This window comes from Thamnophis sirtalis, unplaced genomic scaffold (genome assembly GCF_051295495.1).
Source record: "Thamnophis sirtalis isolate CommonGarterSnake01/CBP01778 unplaced genomic scaffold, rThaSir2_p1.2 scaffold_8, whole genome shotgun sequence".
Lineage (NCBI taxonomy): Eukaryota > Metazoa > Chordata > Lepidosauria > Squamata > Natricidae > Thamnophis > Thamnophis sirtalis.
In genome coordinates this window covers 70,269,448-70,292,148 of record NW_028261388.1, presented here as the reverse complement: position 1 = coordinate 70,292,148, position 22,701 = coordinate 70,269,448, and positions in this window count along the sequence as shown.

Sequence of the window (22,701 nt, the reverse complement as noted above, 5' to 3'; positions counted from 1 at the left end):
TGTAGGTGGGGGGGTCTATTTTTAAATAAATAAATAAATGATTGCATTCCTTCTTGGTCAAAAAGTGAGAGAAGAAGATGCCAGTGTCTCATCTCACTTCTCTATATGCATTCATCCCTTCCCGAGAGACACTAAAATCCCCAAACAAGATTTTTGTTCAAAGAACCAAATCAAGAAACCAGGGTAACAGAAAATGCAACCGAAACACTCTGATCACAATCCAGGGCATGCAGGACGAAATCTTTGTAAAATAATTAGAAAGCTTTTTGCAGGTTATTACTTTGTATCATCCCGTGTCCTCGAACATCCCTGGGAACACTGCAAGAGCAAAGATTAGCTGACAGGCAAATATTTTCTGCAGATTGATGCAGTTTCTACTTACACGTGTAACCTCAGTTCTAAGGACCATCCAGATGATTCACTGTAAAAACCCTACACTGTGCCTGGCATTCAGTATTCAGTTCCAGTTCCTGGTCGCTAAGTAATTCTTTGTGGTTCACCAGGCCCTTGCAGCAGAGACAGGGCACATGCAGTTCCATGAGACACAAAACAGAATTTCCTTGGCTGTGTAACTCTACTCCAGACCTACTAAACAGGCACACAAGGGTATATGATTGACACTCTGAAACAATGATGCTGATTATTGAACTCATCTCTGTTGAGCCAAGGTGGCGCAGTGGTTAAATGCAGCACTGCAGGCTACTTCAGCTGACTGCAGTTCTGCAGTTCGGCTGTTCAAATCTCACTGGCTCAGGGTTGACTCAGCCTTCCATCCTTCCGAGGTGGGTAAAATGAGGACCTGGATTGTTGTTGGGGGCAATATGCTGACTCTGTAAAACTGCTTAGAGACGGCTGAAAGCCCTATGAAGCGGTATATAAGTCTAACTGCTATTGCTATGGCTATTGCTATGAAAGGCGATTCTTTTAAAGGAGAAAGGCTGCTGAGTATAAGAAAAGAAATTGCTTAAACATTGGCAGGGTGCTTCTTGGTTTTGCCTGCGATTCCAGAGATGTTCTAGGGTCACCTGGTCAGGCAATTCTTCCAGCCAGAAGTGGGTTCCTACCAATTCATACCTATTCGGTAGAACCGGTTCATCAAATCTACCGAACCGGTTAAAAGAGGCTCCACCAGTGGACCCGGAAAGCAGGCCACACCTACAGAAGAGGTTCCAAAATTTTTTGAAACCCACCACTGCCCCCCCCACAGAGAGAGACAGACAGACTGACACAGAGAGAGAGAGAGAGAAAGAGAAAGAAAGGAAGAAATAAATAAATTTAAAAAAAGAAAGAAAAAGAGTGAGAGAGAGATGAAAGAAAAAAGGAACAGAGAGACAAAAGGGAGAGAGAGAGAGAGAGAGAAAGAAAGAAAGAAAGAAAGAAAGAAAGAAAGAAAAGAAAACACATGGCTGGCAAGCCACTCCCACCAGGTCACATGGCCGGCAAGCCACTCCCACAAAGGAGGCCACACCCACAGAGTAGGTTCCAAAAAATTTTGAAACCCACCACTGCTTCCAGCCCAAGAGTTCTGTGCCTGTCAAGAGAAGTTGGAGTCTGAGGCAGCAGCCCTGGCTGCAGGCAGGTAAACTCACAAGCCAATGATTAACCCTTCTCTAGATATTTTCTGTGCTCATCTAGAAACCAAAGGATTTCTCATTCACATTCCTAAACAGATGCACAACTTGACTTCACAGCAGATTAATTTTATCTGCTTTAACAAGGTAGGAAGGAATTGAAGCAGCTTTGATCTTAAAAGCTACCCTGCTTGTGAGATTCATTCCTGGGATTACTTACATTTGCATTTTTTTCTGGGGCCAACTATATATATGGTTGCCAAGAAGAGAAAAACGTGTAATAGGTATAATAGTTTACATTAGAATTCATAAAGGAAAAAGTGGTGGGGTTTTTTTTGGGGGGGGGGTTAATTTGTATCCTTTACAGCAGTTTCTGTGTCCGTATAAATCAGTGGTAGTCAACCTGGTCCTTACCGCCCACTAGTGGGCATTCCAGCTTTCATGGTGGGCGGTTAGGGGTTTGCGGTAACTCTGCTTTATAAATTTTATAAAGTAAAATTACTTCCTTACTTTATAAATCACCATTACTGTGGAACCGGTGGGCGGTTAGAAAATTTTACTACTAACAGAGACACAAAAGTGGGCGGTAGGTATAAAAAGGTTGACTACCCCTGGTATAAATAAAACACTGCATCTAGTTCTGGTCACCACGATACAAAAAAGATGCCTAGACCCTAGAAAAAGTACAGAGAAGAGCAACAAAGATGATAAGGGGTCTGGAAACTAAACCGTACGATGAACAGCTGAACACTGGGCCCTGGCTAACAAAATGTAATTGGTGGTGAGTCCTGAGAAAAGTACAGATAGTCCTTGACTTACAATTCATTTAGTGACTGTTCAAAGTTTCAACGACACTGAAAAAAATGATACCATCATTTTCACACTTATGACCATTGCAGCATCCCCATGGTCATGGGACCAATATTCAGAGGATTGGCAACTGACTCATATTTATGATGGTTGCAATGTCCCTGGGCCATGCGATCATCTTTTGTGACCTTCTGACAAGCGAAGTCAAAGGGGAATCCAGATTCACTTAACAACTGTGTGAGTAACTTAACACCTGCAGTGATTCCACTTAACAATGATGGCAGGAAAGGTTATGATATGGGGGAAAACTCACTTAACAAATTTTCACTTAGCAACAGAAATTTTGGGCTGAATTGTGATAGTAAGTTGCAGACTACCTGTAAGGTTTTGCACTTAGTCAAGAAAAACCAAATGCACAGGTACAGAATGGGTGGTATCTGGCTCAGTTGCAGTAACTATTGAGTCCTAGTGCACAACCACTTAAGTATGAGCCAGAGGTGTGCTGCAGCTGCCAAAAAAGCCAAGGTGGACCTAGGATGCAGCAACAGAAAGATTGGATCAAGATCAAGATCAGAGTTAATAATGCTTTATACTGCACTAGTAAGACCACACCTTGAATCCTGCATCCAATTTTGATCACCATGATATAAAAAGGACTTCAAGACTATGGAAAGAGTGTGGAAAGAGTGCAGAGAAAAGGAACAAAAATGATTAGGGGACCGGAGGCCAAAACATATGATGAATTGTTGCGAGAACTGTGTTTGTCTTCTGGAATGGCTTGGCTCCAGAACTTGTGGGTGCTCCATCACTGAAAGGTTTAAAGAAGAGATTGGACAACCATTTATTTAGTACAGTATAAGGTCTCCTGCTCAAAAAAGGGGCTGGAATTCAAGGTACTTTCCAATCTTGTTATTCCATATCCATTTTATGATTCAAATTGGGCTCACTAATTTGCTATAGTGGAAGTAAACTTTAAAAAGGACTAGGAACTTACAACTCAGAACTTCCTGCTTCTTGATTTTATCAAGACATAGCAGCTGATTCTTTTTGAGTCTGCTGCTTGTAAAATGAAATGGTCTACAATGATTTCAGTCAAGTTGAATCTCAATTTAGAAGGGATTATTTCTGGTGCTTGCCCAACAATCTAAGAATTGAGGACATAAGGAAAGTGTACTTGGGATGGTTTTGTCATCCCCCATCTTCCCATTGACCCATTTAGTTAGAAAGTACTGTGGAAGCTGAAGAAAGTCTCAGAAAAAACACAGAGCACACCAACAAGAGTTGCTTGAATAGAGCTGATGCTGGAATACATTTAGGGAAAAGGGCCATGTTTTGTATTTCCTGCATGGGAGAGTACTCCTTTAGTTTAGTTTAGTTTAGTTTTCCCTTTATTTGTATGCCGCCCTTTTCCCTGGGGGGACTCAGGGCGGCTCACAGTTCAAAAAGCGGGGGGGAAGGACAAACAATTTTCCAACATGAAGACAATACAACATATTAAAAAGAAAACACAACAGTCACACAATTCGGGTGGGGTTAGAATCTTAACCCCAGGGCAGCCGGGACAGCCAGATCTTTAAAGCGGCGCAGAAGGACTGGAGGGTGGTGAGGGTCCGAATCTCCACAGGGAGTTCGTTCCAGAGGGTCGGAGCAGCCACCGAGAAGGCTCTCCTCCGGGTAGTTGCCAGTCTGCACTGGCTGGATGATGGAATTCGAAGAAGGCCTAATCGATGCGATCGTATCGGTCTAGTGGAGGTCATTGGCAGAAGGCGGTCTCTCAAGTACCCAGGTCCACTACCATGAAGGGCTTTGTAGGTGATAAGTAGCACCTTGAAGCGTACCCGGAGATCAACAGGCAGCCAGTGCAGCTCGCAGAGGATAGGTGTTATGTGGGTGAAGCGAGGTGCACCCACGATCGCTCGCGCGGCCGCATTCTGGACTAGCTGAAGTCGCCGAATGCTCTTCAAGGGCAGCCCCATGTAGAGCACATTGCAGTAAATATGATAGTTCCTTTCAGAAAAAAAATTGTTCTTCTGCCCTAGTTCTAGGGTTATTGCATATCTTATGTACAAAACCAGGTTTTAAAAGTTTTTTTTTAGCAGGGAGAAGCAATTGCCTTTGCTTTTCTGTTTTCAACCTGATGGGCCTAAAAATAAAGGAAATAAAGGGTTTGAAATGATGGAGTAAAAATCATAATTGCTAGGGAAAGGGTTTACAGTTCAATCTAAATCTAATACGCAGGGAGATAAGATAGAAACTTAGTGGCTTATATACAACATTATTGATATACAATTCAGTGCTATCCATGACCTATGAACAGTGCATTAATTTTTGAACTGAAGAAAAAGATCAATTGGTACTTTTCATTAAAAAGGCATGTTTATCCATGCTCCTCCCCAAATTAATCCATTGATGGATGTCATATTAAGTCAAATAAAAATAATATGTGTGATACTCAGAAGTGGCATGCCTGGCAGGGAGGTGAAATAAAATAATCAAAAGCTGGTTGGTGTATTAGGAAAATTCCTAAAAAAGAGAATTTTATGTTGTTCATAGCAGGACATAAATTAGGGAGTGGTTATCCTTGTGGTTTTTATTGCTGGGGCGAGGTGGGGGGCTAAACATTTCCCTTGGCCCTGCTAACTGGGTGTCCACTGATATCAAGCACAGCCATAAGATTAATCAGATCCCACAGACTTGGAATTGACCTGACCTTGACCTTATATATCTTATATATCTGGCCTGATTTCTTTCAATTTCTTCCTTTTTCTCTGCCCCCTTTTTGATAACAGTTGGCCTGGTTAGCTGTTGTTAAATACTCAAGAACTTGCACAGATTTTTGTTCTTTTTGGGTCAATCTTAATAATCTGGATATGGATTTTGGATTATACTTTCAGTTCTACAACCACAGAAAACACAGTTCCCCTTACGGCGTTTCTTCTAGTGGTGATGTCCCTTTTTTTCTTTACATATGAACAAACTTCCCCCTAGTTTCAAAAAGTTCTCTAGAGCTTTGTAAACTCTCTCCATAGGTGTCTTGGCAATAGCTATGCTGATGACATGTACATTTTGTAATATCACTGTCGCTTATCTTCTTCCTCCCGTGCCCCCATGACTCACTTTCTCATTTCTGATAAAACTAAGCAGCAGCTGAGAGGCTTTTTCGGTTCCACCACAAAACCGTGGTAGACAAAAGCGCGGTCGATGAAAGCGCGTATGTGACGTCATCACAGCGCGATGAAAAAGATCGAAAAATGTAAAAATAAAGCGAAAACCTTACCCTAACCCCCCCAAACCTAACCCTAAACCTAACCCTAACCCTAACCCTTAACCTAACCCTAAACCTAAGCCTAAACCTAACCCTTAACCTAACGAAAAACCTAACACTAACCCTTAACCTAACGCTAAACGTAACGCTAACGCTCTAAACCTAACCCTAACCCTTAACCTAATCCTAACTCTAACCCTAACCCTAACCCTAACCCTAACCCTTACCTTTATGTGAATCGGCTTGCTGTAATTTAATTTTTATTTCAATTTTTCGATCTTTTTCGTCGCGCTGTGATGACGTCACATACGCGCTTTCGTCGACCGCGCTTTTGTGGAACGCGGTTTTGACGGGTCACGGCTTTTTCATTCCCAAGAACCAGGTTCATCCTGGGCCTTTCCAGGGTGAGGAATTTCGTTATGGACATGGAGATTCACAGAATCATAAAACAACAGGGTTGGAAGGGACCTTGTAGGTCTTCTAGTTCAATCCCTGCTCGAGCAGGACACTATACCATTTTGGACAAATGGTTGAAAATCTCCAGTGTGCTATCCAGTAAATTTAGCAATTGTGGACTCTCCCAATAATCTTTCCCATAATTAGTGATAGCATCTCTGAGGCAGCAATACAGAAAGCAGCATAACAGGCTTCAGATATATCATTCAGTTTTTCTGTTCCCAATCCTGTAGTGCAGTGGTTCCCAAACTTGGCAACTTTAAGACTTGTGGACTTCCACTCCCAGAATTCTCCAGCCAGCTCTGCAGAGCTGGCTGGAGAATTCTGGGAGTGGAAGTCCACAAGTCTTAAAGTTGCCAAGTTTGGGAACCACTGCTGTAGTGGGACTGCCCCTGCCATTTGCAGAATGAGGAAGATGGAGATGAAAGAGAATCAAGCTCAAGCCTTGCTCTGCGGCCTTGCCGTGTTGCTGCTTCAAGCAGCTGGCTGCCACAATTTCTTCTGCCAAAAACTCTTGGAGGAAAAACCTTAAGGTGGTGGATATGGGTTTTCTCTGTGTCTGCTGCTCTCTTTGATGTCTCATCCTGGAAGCACAACAAAGTGAGGCATCAAGGCTGCGGCTGCTCTGAGAATTTCCTGGCTTTCACTGGGCTTGAACTGCAAAGTCCAATCTGGAGAATTGCCATTCTTACAAAACTGCATTTCCATTCCCTGGCTGGTAAAATCCTTAGAAGTGGAAGTTGTTTCTTTGTTTCCTGAAACCTCTCTTCTGTAATTTTGGGAATTCCCCAAGAAGTGTTAGATTACAAAAACAAAATTCCATCCAGTTCCTCCATTTGTCTTCTTCCCTCCCCACCTTTTACCAAATTGTGTTCTCCAGCTTTTTGAAACCAACACTATAATAATACAATACAATAGCAGAGTTGGAAGGGACCTTGGAGGTCTTCTAGTCCAACCCCCTGCCTAGGCAGGAAACCCTATACCGTTTCAGCCAAATGGCTATCCAACATCTTCTTAAAGACTTCCAGTGTTGGGGCATTCACAACTTCTGGAGGCAAGCTGTTCCACTGATTAATTGTTCTAACTGTCAGGAAATTTCTCCTCAGTTCTAAGTTGCTTCTCTCCTTGATTAGTTTCCACCCATTACTTCTTGTACTATCCTGAAGTGCCTTGGAAAATAATTTGACTCCCTCTTCTTTGTGGCAACCCCTGAGATATTGTAAGACTGCTATCATGTCTCTCCTAGTCCTTCTTTCTATTAAAGTAGACATACCCAGTTCCTGCAACCGTTCTTCATATATGTGAGATACTCAACACAGTTCTGCCCAGCTATTGCATATCAGTTTGATGTTGATGTTTGATGTTTATTGGTCTTGTATGCCACCCACTCCCGAAGGACTCCGGGCGGCTTACAATAAACAAGGGAAGGGGATAAATAGACAAAACAACACTTTAAAATACACAACATTCACAGTTACCGTGGGGCTGAGTATTTCAAAAGCCCCCCAGCCTGCTGGAGCAGCCAGGACTTAGTGGCTTTGCGGAAGGCCGGGAGGGTAGTAAGAGTCCGGATCTCCACGGGGAGGTCATTCCAAAGGGCTGGAGCTGCAACAGAGAGGCTCTCCCCGGGGTTTGTATTTCCCTAATATTTGTTCCAGCCTAACTTGTTGCCAGTGGCCATCAATCTCCACGTAGCTTCTGTTGCTTCATTATTATTATTATTATTTTGCCATAAATGAGCAATGATCTCACTTGCTTAGATAGCCTTTGAGTAGTAGTATGTGAATATGTCTTTGGATTATACTTTTCTTTTGAATTCTGTTTAATTTCTTCTGTTAAGAGCTGGCATTAAAAAAAAAAAATCTAAGCAAGCACTTTAATCTATTTCATCTTTATGGAAAAATATATGCTCCATTGGTAGCAAATACAATCCATGGCATTGAGTGGATTTCTTAATACCTTTAGTAGTAGGACATTATATATGGTACGTAGGTACTTTATATAACTATTTGCCAAAAGAGATTGGTAGAAATTTACAACAAAAGGTAAACAGAAATATCTAAAAACCAAGAACATTATCTGGGATCAGGCTACTTCTGTTACGTACGGACGTACATTGTTGATTTGCATGCTGACTGCGGATTGGCCACCCAAGCCGCAGGAAACTTGAATCGCTATCATTGGCTGGCTGGCCTGCCGGAGCTTCTTATAGAATGAGCTCCAGCAGCCCAGCCAGCAGAGCACATTCCCTTTTACCTTGAATAAAAAGTGCTGAACTTCACTCGGGCCTCGTGCCTGTTCCTTTTGCGCCGATCTAACACTGGTGATGAAGGACAAAGGGATCTGAGAACCTCCTCATGGACCACGCGGCCATCTCGCACCAAGAACAAAGAACCCCGACCACCAGCATGACATGGCATCGCAAGCCTCTCCCGCACAGGTGATCTTTGACCCACAGATGGAAGACTGGTACACATACATGGGGAATTTCAGGATGTTCCTGGAAGCCAACGACTACCAGGACCAGACGAACAACAGGAAATGAGCACTAACGTACTGCAGCACCAAAATTTACAAGATGGCACAGACACTGATTGCCCCAGCAGACGTGGAAACCGTCACCTGGACCATTCTACAGCATGCCCTGGAAGACCACTACATGCCATCTGCCACCCCATGGTAAGCTGTAATGAGTTCTACCACCAACGCCAACGAAAGGGGGAAACCGTGAACGATTTCATTGCCAGCCTCCAGGAAATCACCACCAGTGCGAGTTCATCAACCCCGAGGAGATGATGAAGGACCGGATCATCCTTGGAATGAGAGACCTCTCCTTACAAAAGAAACTGTTGATCAGGAGAGGGGTCTCATTTAAGAACGTGGTCTAGAGAGCCAGAGACACCAAGTCATCGGACAACTCAGCAGCAAATTTGAGGAAGACAAGCAGGGTGCACCATGCATTCAGGGAACCTGACTGGGCAACAGAAGTCCCAGAGTATGACGATGACTGGGACGACACCGACGATGCCATCCACTGCGAGAGATGGCAAAACTCCAGAGATGACAAAACTCCAGAGATGCAGAGAACAGACATCTGTGATGTCCAGGTTGCATGGAGTTCCACACAAGAGCAGCTTGCCATTTCTGAGACGCAACATGCCGCCGTTGCCAAAGGAAGAGCCACATTGCAGAAGCCTGCAGAGCATCCCAATCCATTCCGTGCCAGACAAAGCCGATGGCACCACCAGGGAGGACAAGCAACCCAAGAGCCAGATGGAACAGATGGAGGGAAGAACATTACAAAACCCCCAGAGAGATCCATCACACCACCATCAGGCACTCAGATTCATACGAGGGGGAGAAATATCACGCTGTTGTCCCCATTGAGCGGGGACCATGTAAAATGAAGCTGGACACAGGATCATGCTTTACAATTGTGCTCTGGCAGACTATTAAAAAGTTGAACCTGGCTGCAAGCAAGAAACTCCTAAAGCCACCAAATATCTGGTTAAACGACTATCATGGGAACCGGATCCAAGTCCTGGGCAGAATGGAGGTTGAAGTGGAGTTCCATGAATACCAGGGCCACCTACCCCTCATGGTTGTCGCCAGCCACCGACCGTCCCTGCTAGTAGTGGAATGGTTCAAGCCCTTGGGTCTAGACATCACCAAATAACCATCCATGACCCGGATCAGCTACTAGCGGAGTTCGCAGACGTTTTTGATGGGGGCCTAGGTAAATATATAGGGAAATCCATTTCATTTAACCTAGACTGTCATGTAACCCCCATCAGGTTCAAACCCCAAAGGGTCCCATTTGTTCTGTGGCCCAAGGTGAATGAGCAATTAGATAAGTTAATTGCCCAGGGAATCCTCATTCCAACTGATCACATGGCAATTGGAGACCCCCCCATAGTCACCTCCGTGAAGCCAGATGGTTCCATCCACCTTTGTGCGGATTACAAGGGCATGATGAATAAGGCCCTCCAACAGAGTGCGTACCCAGTGCCAGTGGTGCAACATCTGTTGCGTTCCCTAGGAAGCGGGAAAGTATTCGCCAAACTGGACCTTGCCCAAGCATACCAGCAATTGCCTGTGAATGAAGCCACCGCCGAAGCCCAAACCAGAGTGATCCACAGGGGGGCATTCAAATGCGCTAGGTTGCAGTTTGGGGTCAGTGTAGCCTCAGGACTTTTTTCAGTGTTTAATGGAGCAGCTACTGTAGGGAATTCTGGGGGTGGTGCCATACTTCAATGAAGTGTTCATTTCAGGGAACTCTATAGACCAACTGATGGAATGCATGAACAAGACCTTGGGGGGGGGGGTGTTCAGGAAAAGGGACACAAAGTGAACCCTAAGAAATGCAAAATTGGCTTAAGACAGGTCGAGTTTTTAGGCTACCTAATAGATGGGTCAGGCATCCACCCCACCGACAGCAAGGTGAAGGCCATTAAGAATCCTTCTACCCTGAAAAACAAGGCAGAGCTGCAAGCCTTTTGAGGACTATTGAATTTTTACAATATTTTCTTAGAACAGAAGACCACTGTTGCTGAGCCACTCCACAAGCTCCTGGGAAGGTGGCACCATGGACCTGGGGACAGAAGGAAGACGGAGCGTTTTCAGCAGTGAAAGACCACCTCTCCTCAGACAGCGTCCTCATTCAGTGCAACCACACATTACCGGTTCAGATCACCTGTGACACCTCCCCTTTTGGAGTTGGCACTGTCCTCAGCCACTGCCTGCCAGATGGGACAAAAGCACCAATCACCTACTATTCCAAGACCTGTCACTAGCAGAGCGCAACTACAACCAAGGAAGCCTTGGCTGCAGTGGCAGGGATCAAGCGGTTCCATGAATATGTCTATGGCAGGCATTTTGAACTTGTAACTGACCACAAGCCCCTGCTGGGACTTCTCGCTGGCAACCAACAAACCCCTCCATACATGTTCCTGAGGATGACCAGATGGACTATCTTTTTCACTGCTTATGACTACAAGCTGGTACATCTACCCTGGAAGACATCAGCCACACCGATGCTCTCAACCGTTGCCCATTGCCAGAGCTCGTGGATGTTCCCACCCACACAGCCCAGGTACTCCTGATCAACATTGACCCTGCCAGCCCGGTCACAGCCAGAGACATTGCAGAGCGCACACACAAAGACCAGACCCTATGGAAGGTGCTGAACTGGGTGTTGAAGGGGTGGCCACAGAAGAAGCCGGGCGATGAGTTCCAGAGTTACCACAGTAAGAAAGCTGAGCTGTCCACCATCAAGGGCTGCTTACTGCAGGGAGAAAGGGTCATCGTGCAGATGAAGGCGTTAGCCCGGAGCTATATCTGGTGGCCCAATATTGACAAAGATATTGCAGAATAGGTAGCCACTTGCCAACCTTGCCAAGAGACGTGACCAGTCCCACCAAGGGGACCCACTCAAGAATGGGAAGCAGCCAAGGGCCCTTGGTCCCGCATACACATTGACTTTGTGGGACCAGTGGAGAGGCAGATGTTCCTAATCGTTGTGGACACCTACTCCAAATGGCTAGAAGTCATCTTTATGCCCACCACTACTGCCATCCAACCTGAGCCACAACCACTTATCTGGAGTTGGGGGTGTCCAGTGGAGAGATGGAGGTGGGGGAGCCGAGGGAACCAGACCGGAGCTCGACTCACAAGCCAAGGAGCTCCAGAAGGTTCCCTCCCAGGCCACCGGAGGAGCAACAGGTTCGACTGTCCCAGCTGAAGTCCCAGGAACAAGTGAGCTGCGCAGGTCCAGTAGAAACCCGTCATGCCCCGCCTACCTGAAGAACTATGTCACTTACATAGGCCAGGGATTGAACAATGTTCACTCTAGGAGGGGAGGGGTGTTATGTACGTATGTACTTCATTGATTTGCATGCTGACTGTGGATTGGTTACCCAAGCCGTGGGAAACTTGAATTGCTCTCATTGGTCGGCTGGCCTGCCGGAGCTTCTTAAAGGGTGAGCTCTGGCAGCCCAGCCGGCAGAACGCATTCCCTTTTTCCTTGAATAAAAAGTGCTGAAGTTCACTCGCACCACTCTCCTGTTCCTTTCGTACCGATCTAACAACTTCATTCTAATCCTTGGAAAATAGGCTAATTCCTCCTATGCAGCATTCAGATGCAGATCTCTTCTCTAGAGGCAAGTGAGAGAAATATAGGACCCAAAGACATGGGGAAAAAAATCTGATTCTAACCCAGACTTTCCTTGCCAGTGAAACTCCAGGCAGCTGCAGCAGCATGCAAGAGAAAGCTTTCTAAACATAGCACACAGAAAGAAATCCTTCCTTGGTTGCTACTTATTGGCAGCACTTTCGCACCATGAGATAGCTTTTGATAAACCACCAGCTCTGGAGGAAAGGCTCCCCAGTAATTTTAAAACTTTTCCCAATTCAGCTGGAGTTCAGGAGGAGTTAAAGATAATGTGGACTAAATCTGCAGAACAGCAAAGAAGAAACCAGTCGTCTGTTTAAATCTCATTATTGCTACTTTTCCAGCACCAGAAAGATGTCTGGAACTTGTTGATTTTACTGCTATTGCTCTTTGAGTCCAACTATTTAAATAGGGACAATTATTTTTGTAATCCTTTACATACACACATGCCTTTACATTTATGCCATACCCATATAAATGCTGGCATTTTAAAAGAGGTGGGAATTGTGCTTATGCAGACTTTGACCTTATTTATTCCCCCATTTGCCATGCAGACTCTGTTCTAAACTCACCAGAATAATAAAGATTTACAGGATTTATAAAATGGCATTGACAAGCCCACCCTCTCCTTTGCTGTTTATATTAACTTGGAAATATTGTTAAATGAAATTAGGAAGCACCAGGGAATAAAAGGTTTAAGACTCAAAAATGATTATAAGACCCAAGCTTGTGCTGATGATTTAGTATTTGTTTTAGAGGATCCATTAGACTCTAGTCCAAAATTAATTCAAAAATTAGAAGAATATGGGGAGGTGGCAGGATTAAAAATTAATAAAAGCAAAACAAAAATGATAACTAAGAATATGACAAAAAAGCAAGAAGAGGAATTGGAATTAGTGACTAAAATGCAAACAATTAAGAAAGTGAAATATTTGGGGATTTGGGTGTCGGCAAAGTGTTCTACAATTAAAGACAATAATTATAATAAACTAATGACACAAATAAAGAAAAATTTAGAAAGTTGGGAAAATATTCAGTTATCACTAATGGGGCATATAGCCACAGTTAAAATGAATATTTTACCAAGAATTTTATTTTTGTTTCAAGAAATAGTGGAGGAACAAATGGTAAGATGGGCACAGAACTTTGGCTACAATATTGAATTAGATAAATGGGAAAAAGTTTGGGGGACAAATTTAAAAATGACACTATCGGTTGCATACAAGGAAAACCAGTACAAAATGTTCTACAGAAGCCACCTATCACCAGCAAAGTTAGCAAAAATCTCAGCAAGTATATCACCAAAGTGTTGGAATATGAAATAGCACACGGAACATATTATCACATATAGTGGACATGAGAGGAAGCCAAAAAGTATTGGAAAAAGATTAAAAATAGGTTAAAATCAATAACAGGAGTTAAAACTGATTGGAAACCAGAAGTGTTTTTATTAGGAATGATGACAATCAAATATAAAAAAGAAATCCAGTATTTAATTCTACGCATAATTAAGGGGGCAAGGATTGCCTTCGTTCAGAAACGGAAAAATAAATTTATACCAAGCGAAGGTGAAATAATAAGAAAGGTTGTAAACTGTGCCAAAAAGGGCAAACTAACAAAACAAATTCAGGGAAAAGAAGAGACAGAATATTATCAGATATTATTATTATACAATTGTATCACAGCGGCCAGTTGTTTCACTGGATTTGGCATTGGCTACTAGCCGGGCCCCACCCAGGGGCCTAGGACGTTGTAACGTATTTTTGTAATATGCGTGCAGATCCAAGCAGTGGGGCTTTTTGCATTTGACTGATGGTGATTTTGTCAATTTTTAACTGTTTTAAATGTAATTCCAGTGCTTTTGGAATAGCACCCAGTGTGCCAATTACCACTGGAATTACCACTGCTGGTTTGTGCCATAGTCGTTGAATTTCAATTTTTAAGTCCTGGTATTTTGCGATTTTTTCATGTTCCTTCTCAGCTACCCTGCTATCACCTGGTATTGTGATGTCTATGATTGTGACCTTATTTAATAATTATCATCATCATCATCATCATCATCATCATCATCATCATCATCATCATCATCATCATCAGAAACAAGGTCAATGAAAGAAGCCAATGAAGCCCAAAAATAGAAATTAAGGAGGATTGCCATGTATATATGCACTCAAGAGAGTTTAAACTTATTAGAGGAAATCACCAATATATCAGATAGATAAGTAAAATAAGAGGTTAAAAATGGTGAAACTCAAATGAAATATATTAGAAGGGGAAATAACATAAGGAGAATTGTACTGATTTGAAACTGCTATAAGAAGGAACATGAAGTTCTAATGTATTGTGTAAATGTAGTTTATGTCTAAGTTTTGTTTGCATGCATTTTGTATGTTTGAAAATAAAATAATAATAATAAATTAAAAAAAGATGGCATCGACATGAAGAAGACTGCAATAGAATAATGCTTGCCTGAATGACTTCTTGACTTTTTTGCTTTTGCCCTTTTTCATTCAAAAATGTGGACTACTTTCCCATTCTTTCACTTGAAATATTTTTCTTTTGCTTACCTTTGGATAGATGTTCTGAATGTTTTGAAAAACAGACACGTTTTGCAAAGCAAAGCATAATAATACTAGTTTAATCTTCAATCAACTGTGCTTGAGCAAGATACAGTGGGAACTCTACACATTTCTTCATGGATGAAGGCTTTCCCCAGTAATATACTCAGTGGTGGGATTCAGCCAGTTCGCACCTATTCAGGAGAACAGGTTGGTAATTTTCTAAACAGTTCAGAGAACCGGTTGTTGGAAGAAATCTTATTTTCTTTTTTTCCACTTTACAGGGCTATTCCTGTAAGGAAGGCAGAAAGGAAACATTCTGGTGTTGTTTCTAGCCTAATCTTTATTGCCCTGCTTACAGAAACTGTCTCTCTGGTTAACCCTTATTACATTGTAACAGCTAAGGTGAAGTGTCCATCAACATGAGTGATGTTGAGTTGACCATGCCCACCCAGTAACATGATCACCAAGCCCCACCTACCCTGCTGGTCATTAGGACAGAGAACCGGTTGTTAAATTATTTGAATCCTATACTGGGGTGGGTTTTCATTCCTAAATAGTTTTCAAAGATGGACTCCAATGAAATCCATTGTAGTAGTCAAGACTAACAAAAGACAGCAAATGATGAGCTATCAAGGCCAAGAAATCCTTGATAATAGTATAGTCATGTGTTACTTGGTCATTCAGAAATGAAACCCACTTACTGGCTTCCCAAACTATACAGATGATGATGTAGAGAGAGTGCAAACTCCATCTAAAATATAACTTCTCAGAGCCAGCTACTAACAGTATTCTTTTGGAATTCTTTTGGAATTCCAGTTCTATTGGAATGAATACAGAAAGCAACAAATGCCACCTTTCACATTTCTTTAGTTTTCCTTGTTTCACTCCTTTGGATTGTCTTTCAGTTTCCTCTTTTTCAAGAAAATAAATTACATAGATGATGAACTGTGATTTGTAACCAAAACTGAATAAGAAGTGCATACATGACAACTATGACTGAATGAGATTATATTCCAGCTTCACTTAGTTCAAGGTGTTATATTAAAGCTGCCCCAGAAGCCTTCTACAATGAATAGTATTGATGGACTATAGATGGGGTTGGTGAAGGTACAATATCATTATTACACTGTGAATTAGCTCATGACATATGAACCAAACGTTTTGTATCAGTTTGTGTTGTTTTCTCTTTATTGCACACTTACAAATTGGATAATTAAGATTCCTTGATAAACCTGTACTTGTTCTACACACTCTATCCATTCCGTTGGGTCAGGCAGGAGGTGCATGATCCAGGTCCCATTAATCAGGGACTGTCATCTGAGAGAACCCAGGAAGTGTACCAGAGGTGGGTTCCTACCAGTTTCAACCTATTTGGTAGAACCTGTTCGTCAAATCTACCGAACCGGTTAGAAGAGGTTCCACCAGTGGACCTGGAAAAAGCAGGCCACACCCACAGAAGAGGTTCCAAAATTTTTTGAAACCCACCACTGGTCCTTGGATATGATTATTCTACACTATCATGCTCCTATTTATAAAACTCAGTGCCTCTGTGAAAGGTAAGCATGACTACTGCGTTTGTGGTGCAATCAGAACATTGCGTGTGTTGGAGTTGTTTTAACGCAAACCAAAGATTCCTTTTAAAAAACAAGTTTACCTCATATTCTTATGCATGCCAGAGCTGTGTGTGAGGTAATTTAAGGTGGTTCTGACAAGTGTCATCGGCATTTTCATATCCGGTCACATGGGTGGCAAGCCACTCCCATCCGGTCACATGGGTGGCAAGCCACTCCCACAAAGGAGGCCACACCCACAGAGTAGGTTCGAACAATTTTTGAAACCCACCACTGAAGCGTACTTTTTCCATAGCTGTGCCTGCCCTCTGGAACACCAAATTGCCTGAGGTTAGTTAGTTTGACCTTGACACTTCTCACCTTCCAAAAAGTCTTAAAGAACTGCCTCTTTTCCCAGTCATGGGGGTCAGGAGGACAACTGAGCCCACACGGCTGCTTAATTGTGTTTCCTGGAGCCCACTTTGTGTTTTTATGTTATCATATGCAATTTATATCGTATTTTTAAATAAATAAAATCAAACCATATATATCAAATATTAATGCTTTGTCTCACGAATCTAATGCAAGAGATACAATTCTATGAATAAAGTTCTGTAAAGCCAGTGGGGGGAATAAAAGTTTAAGGTCAAGTTGAGCTGTACTGAACTAGCCCGAATAATTTCAGTGAAGCATTTGAAGACATCTAAGGCATTCGCTGGCTGGGGAATTCTGGGAGTTGAAGTCCAGACATCTTCAAGTTGCCAAGGTTGAGAAACACTGATCTAAGGGATTCTGATGGCTTGCAGATGATAATTTAAGTCATTCTGACTGAAGAGAAGGACAGGTAACTGCTGACAGTGATGAAAACGCCATTGAAAAGTATACGAACCGCAGACACAGCCCTAGACTTAAACTCCCCAAGATTACGGTGCTTTTTGCTTTGAAACCTGAGAAAAGAATTTCCTTAATTTTAAGATCTCAAAGGAGATTTATGGACAAATGAAAGATTCATGGTTATGGGGAAGTATTTGAAAGGAACTGAACATCTCCTGTCTTCCATGGCTGCCTGCCACCGTGTAACCATCATTCTCCATGCAGGGTGAAACGGACGCCTAGCTACCATGACCTCCTCAGCAGGTTTCCATGGATACCACGCACTATAAATAAAAAAGGGGGGGGGATTTCAAACCACTTTTCAGCCCTGCTTAGTGACAACAAGGAAATCTCTTTGAATTTAGTTCCCCATTTCACCTTTCAGGCGTGGTTTTGAAGACAAATAATTACCTCTTCAGGCTGGAAATTGCCACGAGTTATACCTATTTACTCTAATGCTGTGCGCTAATTAGCATGTTGAGGGTGGCTGCTTGTCTGCAATGGAAGGTTAAGCTCTCTCTGCCTTGGAAGGCAGAATGGCAGGCAAGGTGCCAGCAGGTCGGGCTACAGACCGCAGACCTCCTCAAAGCGCTGAAGGTGTAACGTAGATCTGAGTGCCATGAATCAGATTCACACTGCAGATTTGTCTTACATTCTAGCTCTCTGGAGGATTGAAAATAATTTGGCTGCAGCAGTGGGAGGTGTGCATGTGTGGTGAGAGAAGACTCGTTTTTCCAACAGCCTGCTGGGGCGAGAACATGCCTGACACTTCATTCCTTTCCAGTTAATGCAGCAAGACCAGGAGGAAACTTAACCCTCTAATTGCTAAATTCAGAAGCTTCTGTTCATCCAAAAACCCTTAAAGCAGGTTTTCCCTTCCACGTGTTAGGGCTGAAATGATACAAATGAAGATGATTATTGTACAGTTGGAATGAGACAAGAGGAAAAAAAATGCAATTTAACCAGGATATCCACTTAAAGCCGTTTTGAGTCGCCAGGTGGCAATATAAATTTTCTAAATAAATAAAAAGCAGGATATCATACTGGTGGCTGAGGTATGCGTATGTGTGTTTAACAGAGATAGTTTAGAATAATTTGTGTCACCAAATGTATTCAATGTCAATCTCCTATAAGCATGACTTGTCAGTAGGGATCATAGAACCTAAAGTCATATGCATCTAGAAAGGTGTATCAGCTTGGAGAAAGCTGGTCAAGGTCACACAGAATTAGGTATTTATATACGCTGTAGAAGACCATATTTGAGGATGCTGGCTAGGAAGTCTTTAGAGCTGTAATTTAACCTATTTATAGCACAATCAGCTGGGGAAGGCTAATACAATGTTCCATGGTGAGCACATTACAATGTTTTGTTCAAATGGGAAACTGAAAAGAATGGTGGAGGAGCAGCCTTTCCCCCAATGGGAAAATTATTTATTACATTATTTAAATATTTTACTCCTCCAAAGTGATTTTGAAAACCAATTGAGCTCTTTTTGATTGAGGACTCCCCATCTTAGCCATGCATCTGTTATAATCGTCCTTCCCACCTAAATTTCAGAAAACTCTGCAAAACGTTTTGAGCTTGAAACAAATGTTCTGAGCAAATTCTGACTGTTTTGAGTGACACCATTGAGTAATCCAGCTGTTCAAAAGCTGTGATTGGCCATTATCTTATAGGATGTGATTTACCCCCCAAACCTTTTACAATCTAGCAGAAATGAGCAAAGCTATTACTAGATGTTAACATGAGTTTATTAAAAACAGATCATGCAAGACAAACCTTATTGTCTTCTTTGACAAAGTGACTAATTAGTGGATTAGGGACGTACTGTATACATGTGGACATAGGTTTTTTTTCAATAAGGCATTTGACCACAGCCTACTTCTTGATAAGATATAAAAGTGTGGGATAGGCAGCATCACTACCAAATGAATTCACAACTGTCTGACCAACCACACTCAATGTATAGTCCTCAATGGAACTATATTTAAATGGAGGAAAGCATGCGATGGAGTACCACAAAGTTCTGTCCTAGGCCCAGTATTCTTCAACATTTTCATAAAAAAATTTAGAGGAGGGGATAGAAGGAGAATTCATCAAATTTGCAGAAGGCACCAAGTGAGACAGATAGCCAGCAGTTTCGAAGATAAACTCAAGATTCAGCAGGTTCTTGACCGACATTGGGCTCTATGCAACAAAATGCAATTCAGTATGAGAAAAGTAAGGTCTTACATTTAGGCAAGAAAAAACAAATGCACAGATATAAATATACTGGTTCAATGTACTAACAAGTGAGAAGGATTTAAATGTCCTAGTGGATCACCACTTAACTATAAGCCAGCAGTGTGCTGCAGCTGCCAAAAAAGTCAATGCAATCCTAGCCTGCATCAACAGAGAGACAGTATCAAGTTCACATGAAGTGTTAGTACCGTTTTATACTGCACTGGTAAGATCACATTTGGAGTACTGTGTCCACTTCTGATCACCATGATATAAGAAAGATGCTGAGACTCTAGAACAGGGGTGTCAAACTTGATTTCATTGAGAGCCATGTCAGGCTTGTGGTTGACCTTGGGGGGCATGGCTAGGTGGTCACAACTAATTGGATTGGTGTGGCCAGGGTAGGTGTGACCAGCTCAGCATTGCTTGTGTCTGGGTGGGGGGGGGACCCATCGTCTCCAGCAGAGGAAGGCAAGACCAGGGTGAGTGCCAAATACCTGCCCACCAGAGGAGCCTTGCCATCCCTCTCAGGCCATGCAAAGGACAACTGGACAGTGGTCCAAACTCTCTGGGCACTGGGTCCCCACAGCCCCGCTTCCCTGAGGGCAGTGGTGGGATTCAAATAATTTAACAACCGGTTCTCTGCCCTAATGACCAGCAGGGTGGGTGGGGCTTGGTGGTCATGTTACTGGGTGGGCATGGCCAACTCAACATCACTCACGTTGATGGATGCTTCACCTTAGCTGTTACAATGTAATAAGGGCTAATCAGAGAGGCAGTTTCTGTAAGCAGGGCCATAAAGATCAGGCTAGAAACAACACCAGAATGTTTCCTTTCTGCCTTCCTTACAGGATTAGCCCTGTAAAGTGGAAAAAAAGAAAATAAGATTTCTTCCAACAACCGGTTCTCCCAACTGCTTAGAAAGTTACCAACCGGTTCTCCCGAATAGGTGCGAACTGGCTGAATCCCACCACTGCCTGAGGGGCACCCAGATGCACCTTCTCCTAGAGGCTGCTGCTGCTGCTGCTGTGCTTGCTCTCCTTAGCCAGGTTGCTCGTGGTGTGTGTGGGAGGGCAAAGTGTGTAGGTCAGAGGGAGGCCCGCTCCCTTTTCTTGCGAGGAGACCCAGCTTTGTAAACAAAGAATCCTCAGCTATAAGATGAGAGACCACCAGGAGACGAGGTGGCAAGGGGAGGGCGAAAGGGCAGCAGGGCTGCTGGTGGCCAAGTGCTAAGGCAGGACTTCCCTCAGACCCTCCCTGCCTCTCATAATAATCTCCCTCCCTTCTCGTTCCCATCTTCCTTCCTTCCTTCCTTCCCTCCCTCCCTCCCTCCTTCCTTCCTTCCTTCCTCCACTCCTTCTTTCCCTGCTTCTCATTCTCATCTCCTTCCTTCCTCCTTTTTTTGGAGTGCTTGTTTCTTTTTTTCCAATTTTTACTACTTTGATGGTGTGTGCTCAAGGGACTGTGGATTGCTCATCCCCCCCCAACCTGTCACTGATCACATTGCGCCCTGTCCCCCCAGTTCCCTCCCCCAGGCACATGGAAGGCTGCAAGAAGCTCCCATCCCAGCTTCTTTTATCTCTCCTGTTCTCCCCCCCCCCATATCACATTGTGGGGCTGCAAGAGTTGAGACCCCTATACATGTGCATGCACGCTCACACTGACACCCACACCCACAAACACGTGCACAGGTCTGGGATAGGTGAGCTGAGAGCTACGCAGAGGCCCATCAGGCTGGAGTCCAGGCACAGAGGCAACAACAATGGGAGGGGTCAAAATGGGAAGTATCTGCCCATTGCTGCCTGCCTTTTCCAGCTCTGCCTGGAGCCTCTGATAACTTTAAAAACAACCCTGTGAAGCAGTAGCTTCCTTTTTTGTCCACCCTCCCCTACGTTGCCTCTATGCCTGGACTGACTCTACGCCTGATGCCAAAAGGACAGTTCTGCTTCCGCGCCTCCCCAATGCCAGAAGCTGTGCTTTCCCATGTGCCCCCACAATGCCAGAAGCCACATGCCTCCACTGTTCATCTGCCACACACACCCCAACAGCCCCACAACCCCTCCAATTGCCTATCACCCATTGCACCATTTTGCCTGCCACCAAATTGGCCTAAAGGTATCTGTCAGCCTCTGTTTTGCTGCTTGCTTTTCATCTGCCATTGAAACGGGGAGAGGGGCATGGTATTTGGGTGAGGGAAGTATTCTGTGCAGGAGAGACTGTAATAAGGGAGTTGTTCTCACCATCTACTGCGCATGCAGCAAAGAGAGGGGTTGCCGCCAAGGCCAACTGTCCGGCATACCAACCTGATGATGATTTTTGAAGATGTCTCCCACATGACACCTGGGGGTGTTTGGATTGGACTATGGGATGGGGTTACCAAGGGGAGGGGATTGGGTCACATATTGATATTTATGATTACATGCGCTTTTGCCTCAGATCTTGCTTTGCCTAGCTACTATCTACTCATGACCAGTAAAAGTACTCTTAATTCTGCAAAATGGAGTTGAGTGGTTTCTTTGTTGGTTACTGAGCGAAGCAGCCCTGACATTAAGCAAGATCAGCCCTGACAGTACCATTCCGTTCCCACACAGGGGTGGGGGCGGTCCTAATGAATAGGAAGCTTTGTGAGCTCATCCTCTCCTGTGGGGCAGGGCTGGCCCCTCTTTGGCTCTAGGCTGGCCTCGCAGATCTAAGACTGACCATGTTCTGGCTTGGATGGTTGCCATCAGGTTGTAGATCAGCACCCAGCCAGCCTGGACTGGGCTGAGGCACTGTGGGCCAATCCTTCACTGTTTCCAGGGCAGCTCCATGGGCCAGATCTAACCACATCACAGGACTTGTGTTTGACATGTCTCCTCTAGAAGGAGTGCAGAGTAGGACAACAAAGGTAATAAGGGATCTGAAGGCTAAACTGCTGATGAACAGTTGCAGAAACTAGGTATGTCTAATCTGATGAAAAGAAGAATTTAGGCTGATGTAATAGCAGTATTCCAATACATGAAGGGCTGAAGAAGAGGTTAACCTATTCCAAAGTACCCGAGAACAGGATTAAACATAAGGGATGGAGGATTATCAGAGATCCACAACCTAGAATTAAGGAGAAATTTCTTGACATTGGGAATAATTAATCAGTGAAATGGTTTGCTTGCAGAAGTTGTAGGTGTTCTATGACTAGAATTTTTCAAGAAGAGATTGGGCAACCATTTGTCCAGAATGGTGTAGGGT